The following is a 19,521-nucleotide window of genomic DNA, read 5'->3' as shown; positions in this document are numbered from 1 at the left end:
ATTAAGCCCAAACCTCCACCCTATTCCCATAACCCACTAACCCCACCTAACCTTTTTTGGACACTGATGGCAATTCAGCATGGCCAATCCACCTAACCTGCACATCTTCTGACTGTGGGAGGAAACCGGAGCACCCGGAGGAAACACATGCAGACACGGGGAGACCGTGCAGACTCCGCACAGACAGTGACCCAAGCCGGGAATCGAATCTGGGACCCTGGAGCTGTGAATCAACAGTGCTAACCACTGGGCTATCATGCCGCCCGGAACCAACCTGAACTGGAACCTCCTCTGGATTTGGACAAGTGAACTGATATCCATTTCTGTGGTCATTTTTACTGGTAATTTATTCATAGTTGTAAAACCTCTCTTGCATTTCCCCTTACTGTATACATGTATGTATGTGTTTGTGTGTGAAGTTGCAATCAGTCCCCTGGGTTTGAATGTGTGAATAAATTAAGCTTTTGATTTAATTATAAAAGAGTTTGCTGTGAGTCACCTTCGACAACAAGTTCTTTATCTAGACACACAGAACAGCCATGGGGACCAAACGCGCACTCTCCAAAATCGGTTCCATTCTTGAACACATGCATCTCCATCAAGGATGGTCATCTCAGCACTTGGCTTTACCGCTAGCCCACAGATAACCTCACGATGCTCCACTTCTCCAGCTTCCACCCTAAACACATTAAAGAAGCCCTCCCCTATGGACAAGCCCTCCGTATACACAGGATCTGCTCAAACGTGGAGGAACGTAACGGATATCTACAGACGCTGAAAGACGCCCTCGTAAGAATGGGATATGACGGTCGACTCATCAATCAACAGTTCCAAAACACCACTGCAAAAAACGGCACCAACCTCCTCAGAAGATAAACACGGGACACAACCGATACAGTACCCTTCATCGTTCAGTACTTCCCCGGAGCGGGGAAACTACGACATCTTCTTCGGAGCTTTCAACATGTTATCGATGAAGACGAACATCTTGCCATGGCCATCCCCAAACCCCCACGACTTGCCTTCAAACACCTCAAACAGACCATTGTTTGCAGCAAACTACCCAGCCTTCAGGAGAACAGCGACCACGATACCACACAACCCTGCCATGGCAAATTCTGCAAGTGCCAGATCATCGACATGGATATCACCATCAGACGTGAGAACACCACCCACCAGGTACGCAGTATATACTCATGCGACTCGGTCAATGGTGTCTACCTCATACGCTGTATGAAAAGATGTCCTGGGATGTGGTACATTGGCGAGACCACGTAGACGCTGCGACAATGGATGAACGGACATCGCACAACAATCACCAGGCAGGAATGTTCCCTTCCAGTCGGGGAATACTTCAGCAGTCAAGGGCATTCAGCCTCTGATCTTCAGTTGAGCATTCTCCAAGCCGGCCTTCAGGACGCACAACAACACAGAATCGCCGAACAGAAACTGATAGCCAAGTTCCGCATGCATGAGTATAGCTTCAACCAGGACGTTGGATTCTTATCTCACTATGTTCAACTACATTTAACCCCCCACCATCTGGCCTGGGCTTGCAAAATCCTACCAACTGTCCTGGCTTGAGACAATTCACACCTCTTTAACCTGGGATTACTCCTCTCTCCAGTCACACTGTCTGGACCTATAAAGGCTTCATTACCTGCAAAGATTTGTGTTCAATGTATCATCTTGCATCATTGACTTTGTTTATGTATGTGGTTGTGTAACCCACCTCTTCATTCACCTGATGAAGGAGCTGCGCTCCGAAGGCTAGTGACTCCAAATAAACCTGTTGGATTTAATCTAGTGTTGTAAGACTTCTTACTGGGCCCACTCCAGTCCAACACCGGCATAAGAACAAAGAACAAAGAAAAGTACAGCACAGGAACAGGCCCTTCGGCCCTCCAAGCCTGTGCCGGCCATGCTGCCCGTCTAAACTAAAATATTCTGCACTCCCTGGGTCCGTATCCCTCTATTCCCATCCTATTCATGTATTTGTCAAGACGCCCCTTGCTTTGCCACTATCGTCCCTGCTTCCACCACCTCCTCCAGCAGCGAGTTCCAGGCGCCCACTACTCTCTGTGTAAAAACCTTGCCTCGTACATCTCCTCCAATCATTGCCCCTCGCACCTTAGACCTATGCCCCCTAGTAATTGACCTCTCTACCCTGGGGAAAAGCTTCTGACTATCCACTCTGTCTATGCTCCTCATAATTTTGTAGAACAAAGAAAATTACAGCACAGGAACAGGCCCTTCGGTCTTCCCAGCCTGCGCCGATCCAGATCCTTTATCTAAACCTGTCTTCTAAACCCAAAGGATTTATTTCCCTCTGTTCCCCGCCCATTCATATATCTGTCTAGATGCATCTTAAATGATGCTATCGTGCCCGCCTCTACCACCTCCGCTGGCAAGGCGTTCCAGGCACCCACCACCTTCTGCGTAAAACACTTTCCACGCACATCTCCCTTAAACTTTCCCCCCTCACCTTGAAATTGTGACCCCTTGAAATTGACACCCCCACTTTTGGAAAAAAGCTTGTTGCTATCCACCCTGTCCATACCTCTCATAATTTTGTAGACCTCAATCAGGTCCCCCCTCAATCTCCGCCTTTCCAACGAAAACAATCCTAATCTTCTCAATGTTTTTTCATAGCTAGCACCCTCCATACCAGGCAACATCCTGGTGAACCTCCTCTGCACCCTCTCTAAAGCATCCACATCCTTCTGGTAATGTGGCGACCAGAACTGCATGCAGCATTCCAAATGTGTCCTAACCAAAGTCCTATACAACTGTAACATGACCTGCCGACTCTTGTACTCAATACCCCGTCTGATGAAGGCAAGCATGCTGTATGTCTTCTTGACCACTCTATCGACCTGCGTTGCCACCTTCAGGGTACAATGGACTTGAACTCCCAGATCTCTCTGTACATCAATTTTCCCCAGGACTCTTCCATTGACGTATAGTCTGCTCTTGAATTAGATCTTCCAAAATGCATCACCTCGCATTTGCCTGGATTGACTTCCATCTGCCATTTCTCTGCCCAACTCTCCAATCTATCTACATTTTGCTGTATTCTCTGACAGTCCTCCTCGCTATCTGCAACTCCACCAATCTTAGTATCATCGGCAAACATGCTAATCACACCACCTACACCTGCATCCAGATCATTTATGTATATCACAAATAACAGTGGTCCGAGCACGGATCCCTGTGGAACACCACTAGTCACCTTTCTCCATTTTGAAACACTCCCTTCCACCACTACTCTCTGTCTCCTGTTGCCCAGCCAGTTCTTTATCCATCTAGCTAGCACACCCTGAACCCCATACGACTTCACTTTTTCCATCAACCTGCCATCGGAAACTTTATCAAACAACTTACTGAAGTCCATGTATATGACATCTACAGCCCTTCCCTCATCAATTAACTTTGTCACTTCCTCAAAGAATTCTATTAGGTTTGTAAGACATGACCTTCCCTGCACAAAACCATGCTGCCTATCACTGATAAGTCTATTTTCTCCCAAATGTGAATAGATTCTATCCCTCAGTATCTTCTCCAACAGTTTGCCTACCACTGACGTCAAGCTCACGGGTCTATAATTCCCTGGATTATCCCTGCTACCCTTCTTAAACAAAAGGGCAACATTAGCAATTCTCCAGTCCTCCGGGACCTCACCCGTGCTCAAGGATGCTGCAAAGATATCTGTTAACATATCTGGCATCTCCACATCACTTTTAAACTTGACCAAAGAAACAAAGAGTTTGTGGAAAAAGTGCCACAGCCTATTTTTAAAACAAAAACACTTCTGCTTATAGACAGACAGTGAGAGAATGGGGGAGTTCAGTTTTGCCCCTCCTGTCCACAACAATTATATATTCCGAGGAAAATTTCCATTCATCCTGAGTCACTGTGACCTCAACTACACACAGTCCCATTAGAACTGAGGACCAAAGGAATATAATGCCATCCAATACGAGTACAGCTCATCAGCACTTGACTATTTTTCCCCCCACACTACCTCTAGGTCCCTTTATGTCATTGGTATTTTAAAAACTATCAATCACTGCTTTCAGTCTCCTCAATGACGGAGCTTCCACACCCCTCTGGTGTCGCAAATTCTAAAGATTCACAACCCACTGGGTAAAAAAGAATTCTCCTCAACTCGGTCCTAAATGCCTTCCCCCTTATTTTGAAATCGTGCCCACTGGTTCTCGACTCCCTAACTGGGGGAAACATCAGGCTGGATTCTCTGGTCCCTCCACCGTGTGTTTCTTGGCAGTGCGCCATTTGCTGATGGCGGGATTCTCTACTCCTGCCACTTGTCCATGGAATTTCCCATTGAAGGCACCAAATGCCGCCTGGAAACCCGTTGGCAGGGATGGGCTGCTGGTGGAAACAGGGAATCCCAATGGCCGGAGAACTCCAGCCATCATTGCTGCATCTACCCTGTCTATACCCGTAAATCGTTTGTGGGTTTTAATGCAATCGCCTCTTATTCTTCAAAACTCCAGAGAATACAGGCCCAGTTTCCCTTATCCCTCTTCATAGGACAGTTCCGCCATCCCGGGAACAAGTCTGGAGAACCTTTGCTGCACCCCCTCTTTGGCAATAATATTATTTCCACTTCCTAAGGACTGTAAAATGCACCTGCATTTTATATTTCAGTGAGTTATTGACAAGGTCACCCAGGTCCCTTTGTACAGCCACACTTCCTAATCTCTCACCATTGAGGATCTACTCTGCATATTCCTTCTACCAAAGTGGATTTCCTCACATTTTTCCACATTGTATTCTATTGGCCATGTTCTTGCCCACTCACAAGAATTTTGAGCCCACGTCCGCAGCAAACCTAAACGGCGACACGCCAGCAAAATCCGGTGAGAGTCGGGGAGCGATATCCTCACCAGCGAGAAAGGGTGGGAACCTCATTTAAGCACTTTTTGATATATTTAAATATTATTAACAGGTCTCCCCGCCACAAGATCCCCTTTTACTGAATTTTCATACATTTCGGTGAGGCTTACAACACCTTTATAGGAATGGGATTCAGTCGAAGGGATCCCCCAGCGGCACCATGGTCAGTATAATTCCCGGGTGGAGAGGGACATCCCATGGCACAGATTGGCAGTGACAACCTGGCAGTGAAAACCTGGCAGTGCCAAACTGTGTCAGGGCAGTGCCGGGGCAGGCCCTCTGAGAAGCCCCATTGGGGTGGGGTTCCCCTTATGTGTGGTTGGAGGGGCGGGGAAGAGCTGATGCTTGTGAAGAGGCGGGGGACTTGTCTGGAAGGGAGGCGGAGCATGATGCCTATGAAGGGGAATGGGGTTTCTGTGAAGAGGGGAGAGTGCCCACGATGTTGTCACAGTGGTGAGGACGGGGGGAAGTGAGCCCCCGATATCTCTATGGTTGGTCCCGATGCTTGTTCGGGGGGGCTGGGAGGGGGGTGCTCCGTGGTCGTGGGGGAGTGGGTGGAGTTTAATTCCAGCACTGGTCAAGGCAGCCTATAAAAATGGTGGCCCAATCTCTGTGGAACTAGCATGCCCTGCTCTGCCAGAGTGACGGTGTTAACCACATCCCCAGATTGATTTTGCACTATGTGCCAGGAAATCTGGTCTGAAAACTTGGCTGTATCTCTGGGGAGATACACACTGGTTTTTAGTACGAATCTCACACTCTGACAAATTACGGTAAAATTCTGTCCACTAAGTCTGTCCAAATCCTCTTGGTGATGCTTTGCATCTTCCTCATCAAATACATTCCAACCTAATTTTGCATCATCCGCTAACTTGGAAATATTACATTTGGTCCCCCTATCCAAATGAGTGATATATAATTGTGAACAGCTGAGACCCAAGTACTATCCTTGCAGTACCCCACTAGTCACAGCCTGCCAAGGTGAGAAAGTCCTGTTTATTCCTACTCTGTGTTTTCTACCTGTTAACCAATCTTCAATCCATGCCAGTATATTACCTCCTATCGCACACACTCTAATTTTTTGAACCAATCTTCTGTTTTAGCAAAAGCCTTCTGAAAATCCAAGAATAACTACGTCCACCCTTTCGTCAATTCTGTTCAAAACATCCTCAAAAGATTACAACAAGCTCATCAAACATGATTTCCCATTGGGCTGACGTGTAACCAGGCAACAAGGCTCCTTATCATTCACTTCTGGAGCTCCTTAACATCAACAATATAAAACTGAGAACAAATAAATGAGCTAGTAGACAGTCATGTCATTCAAATGGTATGCTTTGCCTTGCTCCAGCTAAGGGAGCCTGCCCCTACTGGTGTATTGTTGGCAGAACCCAACAAAAGTGTGTCCAATTGGCCATTGATTGTATCTGAATATATAAAGGAATGACTGCAATGGCAGCAATGAACAGCCAACCATAATGTAATATCCCGCACGGGACTTATGGGGTGGGAATGATTATCTTCCCTGTGGTTCTCACGGAGAACAAGGTAGGGGCTGGGGAATTCAATTTAGCATTGCATAAAGAGGTCGGCCAGTAAGGCACCGACCAGGAAAATACCTGGTCGAGAAGTGTATATGACGTATTGTAAATAAATCAAAGTTCTTTATTTTACTCAGTGTGGACTCCCCGCGTCCTTTATTAAAGATAACCTCACCCAACATCCTCACAGACTTTCCAGCAATGATCAGGAGTGGAAACCTTAGCCGGGCATACCTGGACTTTTTAGTCTCGTTGGCCCAGACCACAACATGCACCCCAAACACAAAATCCCACTCTGCCGACATCCAACCCTTTTCTTTCTGCCAATGTTTGAAATACTCTTTGCGTAAAATATTTGGCTGAAAAAATATTCCTCCATCATGGAGGGCAAATTACGGAAGACGGCAGTTTAATGAATGAGGGAAGGTTTTGTAAATGCTGGAAAGTTAACATAGATTACTCAATGGCAGAAATTTCATTGAAGCAGTCCTTTTTACAAATCTGGATAAGGCATAGGTCTCTGACTGAACGACATGCTGACCAACACTTGAATTGATGAGATATGCACAATGACATGAAGAATGCCTCAGAAGATACTGAGGTCGAAGAAGCGTAGATGAGCAGAGTTTTTGGTTAAGTAAATGGTTTAACTCAGCATGGATAAGAGACAATCTGATCAATTATTTAAACCACAATCCAATTAAATGAACTGGAATAACTAATTACTGTAAATAAATCTGTGTAAATGTTTTAAGGTGTTCACATCTGCATTAATAATGTGAACAAAATATTTCTTCTCTGATATCTGCTGTCTCTCTCACTTTGTCCAGTGTTCTCTCTCTCGCTTTTATCAGTGTTGTTATTGATATTGTTCCTTCGTTCACTCTTCCTAACCTGCAAACATTGTTTTCCATTTCTCTGCAACCTCGTGCGTTGAAAGCAAGACACAATGCACAGTTCACTAATTTTCTTTCCCTCAGGAATTTAGAACTGCGGGATCCCTTATATCCCTTAGTCTGCTGTACCTGAGATCGCCTATAAGCTTTTACAATCAATATTATTGTATACCTCGTCTTATCTCCTGTTTTCAATCTTCATGATCCCCAGTAGTATGGACCCTGCACACAAATTGCCTAGAATTCGTGCGGCAGTGGTTAGCACTGAGTTCTTGAGGACTTGAGTTCGGTCCCGGCCCCCAGTCACAGTCCGTGTGGAGTTTGCACATTCTCCCCGTGCCTGCGTGGGCTTCACCCTCACAACCCAAAGATGTGCAGGTTAGGTGGATTGGCCACGCTAAATTGCCCCTTAATTGGAGAAATGTAAAAAAAAGATTGACAGTAATGTTTCTTTTTCTCTGCAATAGAGTGAATTAAGAGATGAGAATATAAAAATCAAAAACAGGAGAAGGAAACGACCATTGAGCTCTCTCATCCTGCTGCAATGTTCAATACAAATATGTGAACATACAAATTAGGAGCAGGAGTAGGCCACTTAGCCCCTCGAGCCTGCTCCGCCATTCCATAAGGTCATGGCTGATCTGATTACAACTGCTACCCCACATTTCTGCCCCCTCTGATAACCTTTCACTCCCACCTTGTGAACCAAGAATTCCAATGGAGTTGTGGCTGTTTTTCTTCCTCAGCTTCACCATTCTGCACCATCCCAATATTCCTCAATTCCTTTAGTGTCCAAAAATATATTGATGTCTATCTAGTATGGACCCAGGACGGGATATTCCAGACCTGATATTTGGGGTCACCGTCACGGGTGGGACGGAAAGTATTTGCCCATCCCATCTGTGACTTATGCCCTTCAGTGTCGGGGCTGGAAAGACCTGCTCTCAATGACTGATCACCCACAATTCTCTGGGGTAGAGACCTTTCATGCAGCCACAGTCGTCACACATTCCAACTAAAAATTTCACTTACGGTGCTCTTCCCCAACCAACTTTGACCTTTCAAATTTCCACTTCCACTTTAAACCCTCTCTGTATTTCACTTAACCTTTTAATCAGTGAGTTTTGAACAACATACATTCAGGACATTATTCATTTCTGTTTCTGTTCACCATTGATGTCAATAAATTAATAATCGTGACATTTTGCGATGAATTGAAGTAAATTATTGAGCAAATAACATCTCAGTAATTAACAGGGAAAGTCAATATCTAGAGTTACAATTTCCAGCTGGATTTAAGGAAGGGAAATCAAGTCAATGAAGTTGTAACAATCAGAACCTAATGTTGTATTGCAAACGTCTAGGTAAAAGCTGGCTGGGGAAAGGTCAGGCTAAATGAAGTAATTAAGCTGCTTTTCCATCTCCCTCTGAAAGAGTTTGTTCCTCTCGTTCCCGGTCTATGAATCGTACTCGCCCAATGGCAACCCCTGTATGGTGAGCGACCCCACCGTATTTCCCCCCCCTCCCCCCCCTGTCAGGGATCCTTTCGAAGGCAAGTAAATGGTGGCTAGGGAAATGTGAGACTGAAGACTATCCTGAAGGAAACATGGCAAAAGCCCTGAATGACAAAGTTTGAGGGGCAATCTGGTTCAGTTGTTTGAACATTGATAGGATTCGATAAGGCGACTAAGGAGTAACTATTTCCTTTGGTGGAGAAGTCCAAAAGGAGGATCCGTGATGTTAACATCAGAGCCACGCACTAACAAATGAAATTACAAAGCTCTTCTTTTCTCGTTAGGCCACACTTGGAATCTAGTGCTCAATTCTGGTCGCCACACTACCAGAAGGATGTGCATGCTTTGGAGAGGGTACAGAAGAGGTTCTCCAGGATGTTCTGGAGAGAATTAGCTATGAGGAGAGGTTGGATAAACTTGGTTTGTTCTCATTGGAATGACGGAGGTTGAGGGGCGACCTGATAGAAGTCGACAAAAATATGAGGGGCATGGACAAAGTGGATAGGCAAAAGTTTTTTCCCAGGAAGAGTCAATTACTGGGCGACATAGGTTTAAGGCGCGAGGGGCAAAGTTTAGAGGAGATGTGCAAGTGAAGTTTTTTTACAAAGTGAGTGCCTGGAACTCGCTGCCAGAGGAGGTGGTGGAAGCAGGTACGATACTGACGCTTAAGGGGCATCTTGACAAATGCATGAATATGATGGGAATAAAGGAATCATAGAATTTACAGTGCAGAAGGAGGCCATTCTTTGGACTGTGGGAGGAAACCAGAGCACCCGGAGGAAACCCACGCAGACATGGGGAGAATGTGCAGAGTCCGCACAGACAGTGACCCAGCCGGGAATCGAACCTGGGACCCTGGAGCTGTGAAGCAATTATGCTAACCACTATGCTACCGTGCTGGACCCTGGAGGTGAAGAAAGGTTTAGGTTAGATGGGCAGCATGGTCGGCGCAAGCTTGGAGAGCCGAAGGGCCGGTTTCTGTGCGGTACCTTTCTTTGTTCTTTGTTCTTTTCACAAGGGGTGGTGGAAATGTGGAAGACTTTCTTTCAAAAGGGGGTGGGTGCTGTGATAATTGAAGCTCTTGTGAATTTTTCCTCTGGCCACAGGTATCAAGGGGTGTGGAGGATGGAGCGGAAAATGGGTTTGGGGTGGGATCCAGATCTAATCGAGTACATGATCGAATTGGATAGCGGACTACGCCAGTCTGGCCCATTGTCTGCATCTGTTATTGCGTTCGCTTTGCAGTTGCTAAGGGATGTTTTGATTATCTCCAGCGTTTTTCTATCTTTATTTCAAGTTTGCAGTAGGGGCTGTCACTGGGGGCAGGACAGCCACACATCAAGAAGTATCATGGAACGCTTTTCAGAGGAACACAATAGCAGCTTTTGTTGGTTAGCATCTGCACCGAGTGTTGATGTTTTATCAATGATATCAGCGCTCAAGGCAACTGATTGTACACACGAGCAATTAAATATTAAACTAACTTGTTTCAATAAACAGTTCAAAGATTGGCGTTTACCAAGATGAGCCAGACATATTTTAAGTCTGGGTTGCGTGCCTTGAATTTAAATCTTGACGATTTACAATTGCGATGCTCGAAAATAAGCAGATTCAGTCATACCTGTCATAAGGAGAATTGGATAAATACATGGTGGTGAAAGTTTTGCAGGCATATGGGGAAAGATGCAGGGGAGTGAGACTAATTGGGTAGCTCTTTCTAAGGAGCTGGCACAAGCATGAGGGGCTGAATAGCCTCCTTCTGTGCTGTGTCATCCACTGTATGAGGACCCTCACAAGACCCACGGGGGACGACCCATTTGATCTCCCCGTGGGGTTTGTGGAACACGAGCTCCTCTGCTAATGGCGGAAGCTCATTAAAAGCCAGCCTGGATTCGGACCAGCATGATCAGTAGTCCCAGTTTATCATAGATTATCATCATAGAATTTACAGTGCAAAAGGAGGCCATTCGGCCCATCGAGTCTGCACCGGCTCTTGGAAAGAGCACCCTACCCAAGGTCAACACCTCCACCATACCCCCATAACCCAGTAACCCCGCCCAACACTAAGGGCAATTTAGGACACCAAGGGCAATTTAGCATGGCCAATCCACCTAACCTGCACATCTTTGGACTGTGGGAGGAAACCGGAGCACCCGGAGGAAACCCACGCACACACGGGGAGGATGTGCAGACTCCGCACAGACGGGGACCCAAGCTGGAATGGAACCTGGGACCCTGGAGCTGTGAAGCAATTGTGCTAACCACAATGCTACCATGCAGCCAGGCCCAGTTGGGGCCTTTGTGCTGTAATGCTGTGTTGCGGCCTTTTCTTTTGGCCGAAAATAAATTGTCATTTGGATTTGCCTTCTCGAGTCTCCTGATCTTTTACATCCTGATTCAATGATGCCCCTTTCATTCCATATATATCTTTACCGCCTGGCTGTCACGGGATCCCAATAATGTTGCAGGGCAGAACAGCCAGCAACTTCACATGGGTAAGATTTGCCTCCGCAAACAAGATCGCAAACGAGGTTGGAAACCCCATTTTGCAGCAACAGTAAGTGGCGGCATGCGGTCAATTAATAAAAAGAGTCACTCCTCTGTAAAGCAAGCTGCCCAGAGAAAGTTTGTGTAAACCACGAATAATGAAAGCACAGCTGACTTGCAGGAACAGACTGCCCACGTAGAAAATCGGAAACCCCCTCCCACCCCCGCCCCAAGTGTCTTCGAGAACGGTTTCATAGTGGCTGTGTTTCTGTGCCACCGCCTTTTCCTCAGAATCCGGAAGAATCCCACACTTATTTGAGGGGAGCCAGCCCTCCAATGCTAGCTGATGGGATAGCATTCCCAGCTCAGTACCAAAGGCATTTGCCGGCATGCCACATCCGGACCAGCAGTCAATGACATGCGGAGAGCAGCCAAGAATAGCCGTGATGCGTTTGTTGGCAATGGTGGCAGATTGTTGATTTAACAGGACTGTCCTCAACACTGCTGTGTCCTCTGGAGAAGTGAATGGGGTATGAAAGAAGCAGAATTATCAGCAAGAAATCTACCAAAGTAAAGACTAGGGAACATTCTTGTTTTAAAATATTCATTGAGGTTGCAATGCATTTATCAAAATCTGTAAAAGATTTGTTGCATATTCATAAATCCAACTTTATAACAATTTGGTTTATATTCCTATAATTACAGCACTCTCACCCTGTTCACAGTTCCTTCATTGTTCAATATTGAAACAGAAAAACAATGGTTGAGAGCTACATGTTCTTCACGCAGGAGAACGTTTGTATGCAATCAAAATGAAGCTACGTGTGTCCAGACTCTGATACAGTATGAGGACATATTGTTACGAGCCCAGCTGACATCGGGCGCGATCTATCAGCCGCGTCCCGCCGCAACCGGGGGTGGGACGTGGCAGGTAGATCCTGGGGGAGGCCTCCCCCGAGATTCCTGACGGCCGTTATGCTTCGCGAGATCTAACCAGATCTCACGGGACCATACGATCTGGGACCGACCCAGCTGGGCGCTGTTCAGTACTGGTCGCCACAGCCTATACTCACTGGAGTTTAGAAGACTGAGGGGCAATCGCATTGAAACGTGTACAATTCCAGAGGGCTTGACAGCATAGACAGTGAGAAGTTGTTTCCCCAGCAGCAGAGTCTAGTATTTGGGAGCAGAGTCTCAGAGCAAGGGACTGGTCATTTAAGACTCAGGTGAGGAGGGATTTCTTCACTCAGAGGGTTGTGAATCTTTGGAATTGTCCAGATCAGAGGGTTGTGGAAGCTCAGTCTCGAGTATGTTCAAGGCTGAGATCAATAGATTTTTTGACTCATGGGGAATCAACAGATATGGAGTTAGTCTGGGAAAGTGGGTTGAAGTCAAAGATCAGCCATGATCTTATTAAATAGTGGAGTGGCTGGAGAGGCTGTATGGCCTACACTGCTCCTATTTCTCAGTTCTTAAATTATTCCTCTGATTTTGTTTATTTACACACTCTGAGTGGTCTAGAATTCATTCCTGTTCATGGGGCGATAAACACTGGAGCATCTGCTGCTACAAAACCACAATGACGCATGCGGAAAATTCTTCACCTCCAATTGTTTAAGAATCACATTAGCCAGTAGTGGCCTGTATGGATGGGCTATGCCCTCATTCATAGCAGAGTGCAGCAAAAAGCACCATCACTGCAGCCATCTTTCTTTAGTGTCAACCGTGCAGCACCTTCCGCAGTATATGCAGTCATCTGCAGTGCTAATAGCCTCGTTTATACGACTGTATCATGAGCTGATTGAAGGCTATCAGTGGTACTGTGGACTACGCAAACACTGCCAAGGTTCAGAACACATTGCCTAAATACAATAACAAGATGACTTGTGCCTGGAAAACGCCTCGTGCTATCTTGTTATTGGATTGGATTGGATTTGTTTATTGTCACATGTACCGAGGTACAGTGAAAAGTATTTTTCTGCGAGCAGCTCAACAGATCATTAAGTACATGAGAAGAAAAGGGAATAAAAAAGAAAATACATAATAGGGCAACACTTAATATACAATGTAACTACATAAGCACTGGCATCAGATGAAGCATACAGGGTGTAGTGTTAATAAGGTCAGTCCATAAGAGGGTCATTTAGGAGTCTGGTGACAGTGGGGAAGAAACTGTTTTTGAGTCTGTTCGTGCGTGTTCTCAGACTTCTGTATCTCCTGCCCGATGGAAGAAGTTGGAAGAGTGAGTAAGCCGGGTGGGAGGGATCTCTGATTATGCTGCCCGCTTTCCCCAGGCAGCGGGAGGTGTAGATGGAGTCAATGGATGGGAGGCAGGTTCGTGTGATGGACTGGGTGGTGTTCACGACTCTCTGAAGTTTCTTGCAATCCTGGGCCGAGCAGTTGCCATACCAGGCTGTGATGCAGCCCAATAGGATGCTTTCTATGGTACATCTGTAAAGGTTGGTAAGGGTTAATGTGGACATGCCGAATTTCCTTAGTTTTGTTTTTAACAAAACTTTAGTTTTGTTAGGATTGGTACTGCGGGATCCAAGGCAGGCATTATGCTTTATGATAATGCAACTGGGACTCATTACAACTTTATCCAAATGGGTGCTCAATGTTACCTCGGGCTGGATTTTGTGGCCGCAAATCGGGCGGCCTGCACCTCCCACCTCACCGCTGGTTTATATAAAAATATGGCATGATGATACTGGCTCGGCAATCCAACATCAAATCGCCGGTCTCTGAAATTATGGAAAGCGAGCGGGCATGGAAATCAGAAGAGCAGCCGCCATTTTGAAATAACAAATGAACATGCTTTAGATGATGTTAAAGAGTCAACTGTGTGCAATTCCAGCTGGCGGGGATACGCTGCTGGCGGGAAAACTGAATCGCAGCGAATGGAGAATTCCGCCCATTGTTGTGGATACAGAACCATGGGCACGATCTACCTCTCAGCACCTCATCCAGCAAAGCACTCTTCTGACACAAGCCCAGAATGTCGGACTAGGTCCATTATTTGACCACAAAGCTATCCCTGCCAAACTGAATCTTGGCTTGACCCATTGTCCACATACACCCAGTTTCCAAGTAAGTGTCCTTTGAATAGCAAACCGGGCAAACTAAAATCTTCACTGAGTTTTCTCCTGCACTGTCCAAGCCCACTCAGACCTATGATGGCGAGTGGCCTTACCGCTCAAGTTGAAATGAACCCATGCTCTCTCTCTCGGTTGCCAACCCTCCAGGATTTCCCAGGTGCTCAGATCAGCAAATCAGATTGCAGACCTGACACGGGGTTCATGTAAAGCACGTACAAGTCAAACAAGAAGGTCAAATAACAATAACACGGGAAGGAAAGTAAACTCCAACCCAGCTTCATTGCAACAAGCACCAGCAACGTACTGCAGTAAATAGAGGTTTTATCATTTGATATCAAGCAGGACACAATAGGACATCTTTGAAAGTCCAAATAACAAATGTTCCTTTGTTTCCAATAATAAAACATACCTGTTGGTATCCATGGATCCAAGAACGGTTTCACAATGGTGTTTACTTGCTCCCAGTCAAGGTCGCTCTCTGCCATTCCCTGAGTGTACCCACAAGCACTGAATGGCTCATCAAAGGAGCAGCTTCCTGTCAAGCCAGAAGAAACAAAGATGAACAAAAGGAACATCTATTTCAATTTAGAAAGCATTCTTTCATATCTTTATAGACTGTTTTTAATTAAAATTCCTTCAGATGCAAGGGCTTGGCAGCCGTTTCTTCACTCTGAACACTCTGCACAACAAGAATACAAGTAAAGTCATATTTAATGCAACGATTGAAACAAGAATATCAATCAATCTTAACCCTTTTGCAAACACAGAACGTTCAAGGCAATTGACATCCCGTTGTCTCCATTAACGTTCTGAAAAACTGGATCGGAGTAAAATGTTGTTACATTATTTTCTTAGGATTAGCCAAAACGAGGGGCGGCACGGTGGTACAGTGGTTGGCACTGATTCCGCACAACGCCGAGGTCCCAGGTTCGATCCCGACCCCGGGTCACTGTCCATGTGGAGTTTGCACATTTTCCCCGTGTCTGCATGATGTTGACCCCACAACCCAAAGATGTGCGTGGTAAGTGGATTGGCCACGCTGAATTGCTCCTTGGGATAAAAACGATTGGGTACTCTAAATTTATTTTTTAAAAAGGATTAGCCAAAATGTGAATTTCGCTCGGAACACGGGAGAATGCATTCTTAATTTCTATTCCTAGAAGTATTGGCCCACAAACAAAGGCTGCGATATAGTGGATGCCCCAGTCACAAGCGCAAATCCCATAATAGTCGCTAAATCTCTAAATCTCGCAAGGCGCCAAATACCAGGATTTGTGGCAGTGAGATTTTAGTTTGGAATTTTCCCGCCCCCTCCGATGATATAATCAGGTTCACACCCAGGAAGGCTGCCAGCCTGATTTGCCTCCATTATTGGAGTGTCTTTCCCATGCCACACATAAGGGGAAACCCCTCTGTGGGTCTTTCCAGTGGATCCTTCCCAAGCCTTAGCACACACGATGTGTTTGAGAGATGTAGGGGTGCCTGAAGCTTGTGCTGGGGGAGGGGTGTGCCCAATGCTTGCGGTGGTGGTGTGTCCTGATACATGTGGGAGGAGGGTGGGTTGGGCCCTGATTCCTCGGGACGGTGGGCGGCCCTCCGTGTCCCTGGGAAGGTGGGCGGCCCTCCGTGTCCTCGGGAAGGTGGGTGGCCCTCCGTGTCCTCGGGAAGGTGGGTGGCCCTCCGTGTCCTCGGGAAGGTGGGCGGCCCTCCGTGTCCTCGGGAAGGTGGGTGGCCCTCAGTGTCCTTGGGAAGGTGGGCGGCCCTCCCTGTCCTCGGGAAGGTGGGTGGCCCTCCGTGTCCCTGGGAAGGTGGGTGGCCCTCCGTGTCCTCGGGAAGGTGGGTGGCCCTCCGTGTCCTCGGGAAGGTGGGCGGCCCTCCGTGTCCTCGGGAAGGTGGGTGGCCCTCAGTGTCCTTGGGAAGGTGGGGCAGCCCTCCGTGTCCTCGGGAAGGTGGGGCAGCCCTCCGTGTCCTATGGAAGGTGGGCGGCCCTCCGTGTCCTTGGGAAGGTGGGCAGCCCTCCGTGTCCTCGGGAAGTTGGGCGGCCCTCCGTGTCCTCGGAAAGATGGGCGGCCCTCCGTGTCCTATGGAAGGTGGGCAGCCCTCCGTGTCCTATGGAAGGTGGGCAGCCCTCCGTGTCCTCGGGAAGGTGGGCGGCCCTCCGTGTCCTCGGAAAGATGGGCGGCCCTCCGTGTCCTATGGAAGGTGGGCAGCCCTCCGTGTCCTATGGAAGGTGGGCAGCCCTCCGTGTCCTCGGGAAGGTGGGCGGCCCTCCGTGTCCTCGGGAAGGCGGGTGAAGATAATTTTTTGTGCAGACTGGGGTGTACTTTAAATATGGTGCCCTGACCTCTGTGGAGCCAGTCTTGCCGGCTCTATCAGACCCCGCCCCACCAGACTGATGGCAGAAACCATGGGCGGGATTCTCCCTTCTTGGGACTAAATCCTCACGCCCACCGGAAAACAGGCGAGAATCACTCCGGACATTTTCCTTGAAGGTACGGGGTGATTCTCCGTTTTCCAGAGGGCTAGCAGAGCCCCGGCGTGCGACCTGCAGATCTGGCTGCCGGCGGGGCCCTGCTAGCCAGACTGCACGGCTGCGCATGCACATGGCGGCCGCAAGCGGCGCATGCACCGGCAACATGGCGGAGCTCCTCAGCGGGCCCACGTGGAGGAAGGTAGGTCCCTCCCAGATCGCGATGGCCCGCCGATCGGTGGTCCCCGATCGCGGCGGGCCACCGCTGAGGCCCCCCCCCCCCCGGAGTCAGATACCCCCGCCCCCCCCACCAGGACACCACCGGCGGGTCCCAGCTGCCGCCAGGTGGTACCACATGTAAACCACACCGGCGGGAGTTTGGCCGGTCAACCGTGGAGAATCCCGGACCGGCGGCGCATCGTCCGTGCGCGTGGGACTGGCGGGTCCGTGGAGAGTCGCGGAAGCACCGTCGCGCCGGATTTCCGGCGTGAATGGCTATTCTCCGCCCCCGCCCCGGGTGCGATTCTGGTGCGGAGGGTCAGAGAATCCCTCCCCATGTACCCGGATTCTTGCTGCACAAAATGCCAGAAAATCTATGGTGCAAACTCCGTTGTGCAGTTGAAGAACTCCACGCCGTCTGAAACTGGCCCGCTGACAAACTTTGAGGTATCCCACCCATGTTGTCTGGGATCAGCACAGAGCGATAGGGTCAGATTGGAGGCTGGGTTGCACAGCAATTTCAAACATTGCTGTTCACTTCTGTGTTTTAATCCAGCCCAAACTGATTGGATGAATGCTCTCTCTGTCTCTGTTACTCTAGGTTGTCGTGATCCTGTGTAAAACGAGTCGGATGCTCTCAATCCAGTTGCAAGATGCTAAATACAAAGCTATCCATAACTTTAGATCACCTGGCACCAAAGGGCTTCTTTCAAATTCAGCACACTGGCTATGCATTAAATGGATAATTTTTGGTCAAGGTGTTTTTATAGATGTTTAGGGGATAAACAGCCTTTATTCTATCACAAAGACTTGGATTACAATGAATGGAAAACTGAGAAGCTGAACAAGAATAATCAATTGATTAACCTTTATATGCACGAGAATATATTTATTCAAGCGAGGTCTGGACAACATTTCAGGGAAAAGGCTGAAGTAAGTTACTTCACATTCCTACAGAGATTATTTATGCACAAATATATATAAATATATGTTTATAACAATACACACTGCGCTACTTTGTTTTTTATGGCCACAAGTGCCTACTATCTTATATTTGTTCGAAATTATTTTTGTCTGATTGCTTCACCTGTCAATATTGTTAAGTTGAATTTAACTAGAGCCATGCAGGAAGTAAAGGATCAGGCAATGACCAAGTTATTTTAGAGCTATTACCACAGGGCAGTTTGCCACTGGGTGTTCCAACACTTCCTTGGTCAAACACCCACCACCCCACCCACTGTAAACCTCAGTTCATTCAAAACTCTTCCGCCTGTATCCTAATTCACCCCATCACCCTGCCAGAGGCAGGCTTACAATGAAACACACAGTGCAGCAACGCAGGGCCCCGGCCAATGAGGGTGCTCCATGCTGAGAGGTTACTGTGTGTACCCCCTAAAGTGTAAGTTCGCCTCTGCTGTGAAACTTTCAGCGAGGCGAGGTGGGGGCATTGGTCAGCAAGGCGAGGTGGGGGCATTGGCCAGTGAGGCGAGGTGGGGGCATTGGCCAGCGAGGCGAGGTGGGGGCATTGGCCAGTGAGGCGAGGTGGGGCATTGGCCAGTGAGGCGAGGTGGGGGCATTGGCCAGCGAGGCGAGGTGGGGGCAATGGCCAGCGAGGCGAGCTGGGTGCATTGGTCAGTGAGGCGAGGTGGGGGCATTGGCCAGTGAGGCGAGGTGGGGGCATTGGTCAGTGTGGCGAGGTGGGGGCATTGGTCAGTGAGGCGAGGTGGGGACATTGGCCAGCGAGGCGAGGTGGGGGCATTGGCCAGCAAGGCGAGGTGGGGGCATTGGCCAGCGAGGCGAGGTGGGGGCATTGGCCAGCGAGGCGAGGTGGGGGCATTGGCCAGCAAGGCGAGGTGGGGGCATTGGCCAGCGAGGCGAGGTGGGGGCATTGGCCAGCGAGGCGAGGTGGGGGCATTGGTCAGTGAGGCGAGGTGGAAGCTTTGGCCAGTGGCCGTCGAGGGGAGCAACTCTAGACCCCTCCCCCCCCAGCCCACCCCCGGCCCAGGGCTGAGGAGGCTGGGTGGGCAAACAGCCAACCAAAATGAACAGAGGCCACCAGACCAGATAGCCAGAGGCAGCAGCTAGGAGCATGCGGTCGTCGCGGGTTGAGGCTCGAGGCCCGGCCACCCAAGCGAGAGGTGAGCAGAGCAGCGGTCAGGTTGTGTGAAGGAAACCAGGCAAGCGCCAGCATGATATCTCGGGGAGTCAGGCAGCAGTGGCCGACGGGAATAGGGCGACTAAACCAGAGGCAGAGACCAAGCAGGTAGCTTGGGTCAGGGTGATAGGGTTGGGCAGCAACAGGACTGGGCAGCGACGGTGAGATTTTGGGTTTCTGTGCCTTGCATTGTGTGAGCTGAGGGTGGACGGAGTCAGGAG

Source organism: Scyliorhinus torazame, chromosome 11, assembly GCF_047496885.1.
Source record: "Scyliorhinus torazame isolate Kashiwa2021f chromosome 11, sScyTor2.1, whole genome shotgun sequence".
Lineage (NCBI taxonomy): Eukaryota > Metazoa > Chordata > Chondrichthyes > Carcharhiniformes > Scyliorhinidae > Scyliorhinus > Scyliorhinus torazame.
The sequence above is the reverse complement of the archived record's forward strand: the minus strand, read 5'-3'. Positions refer to the sequence as shown.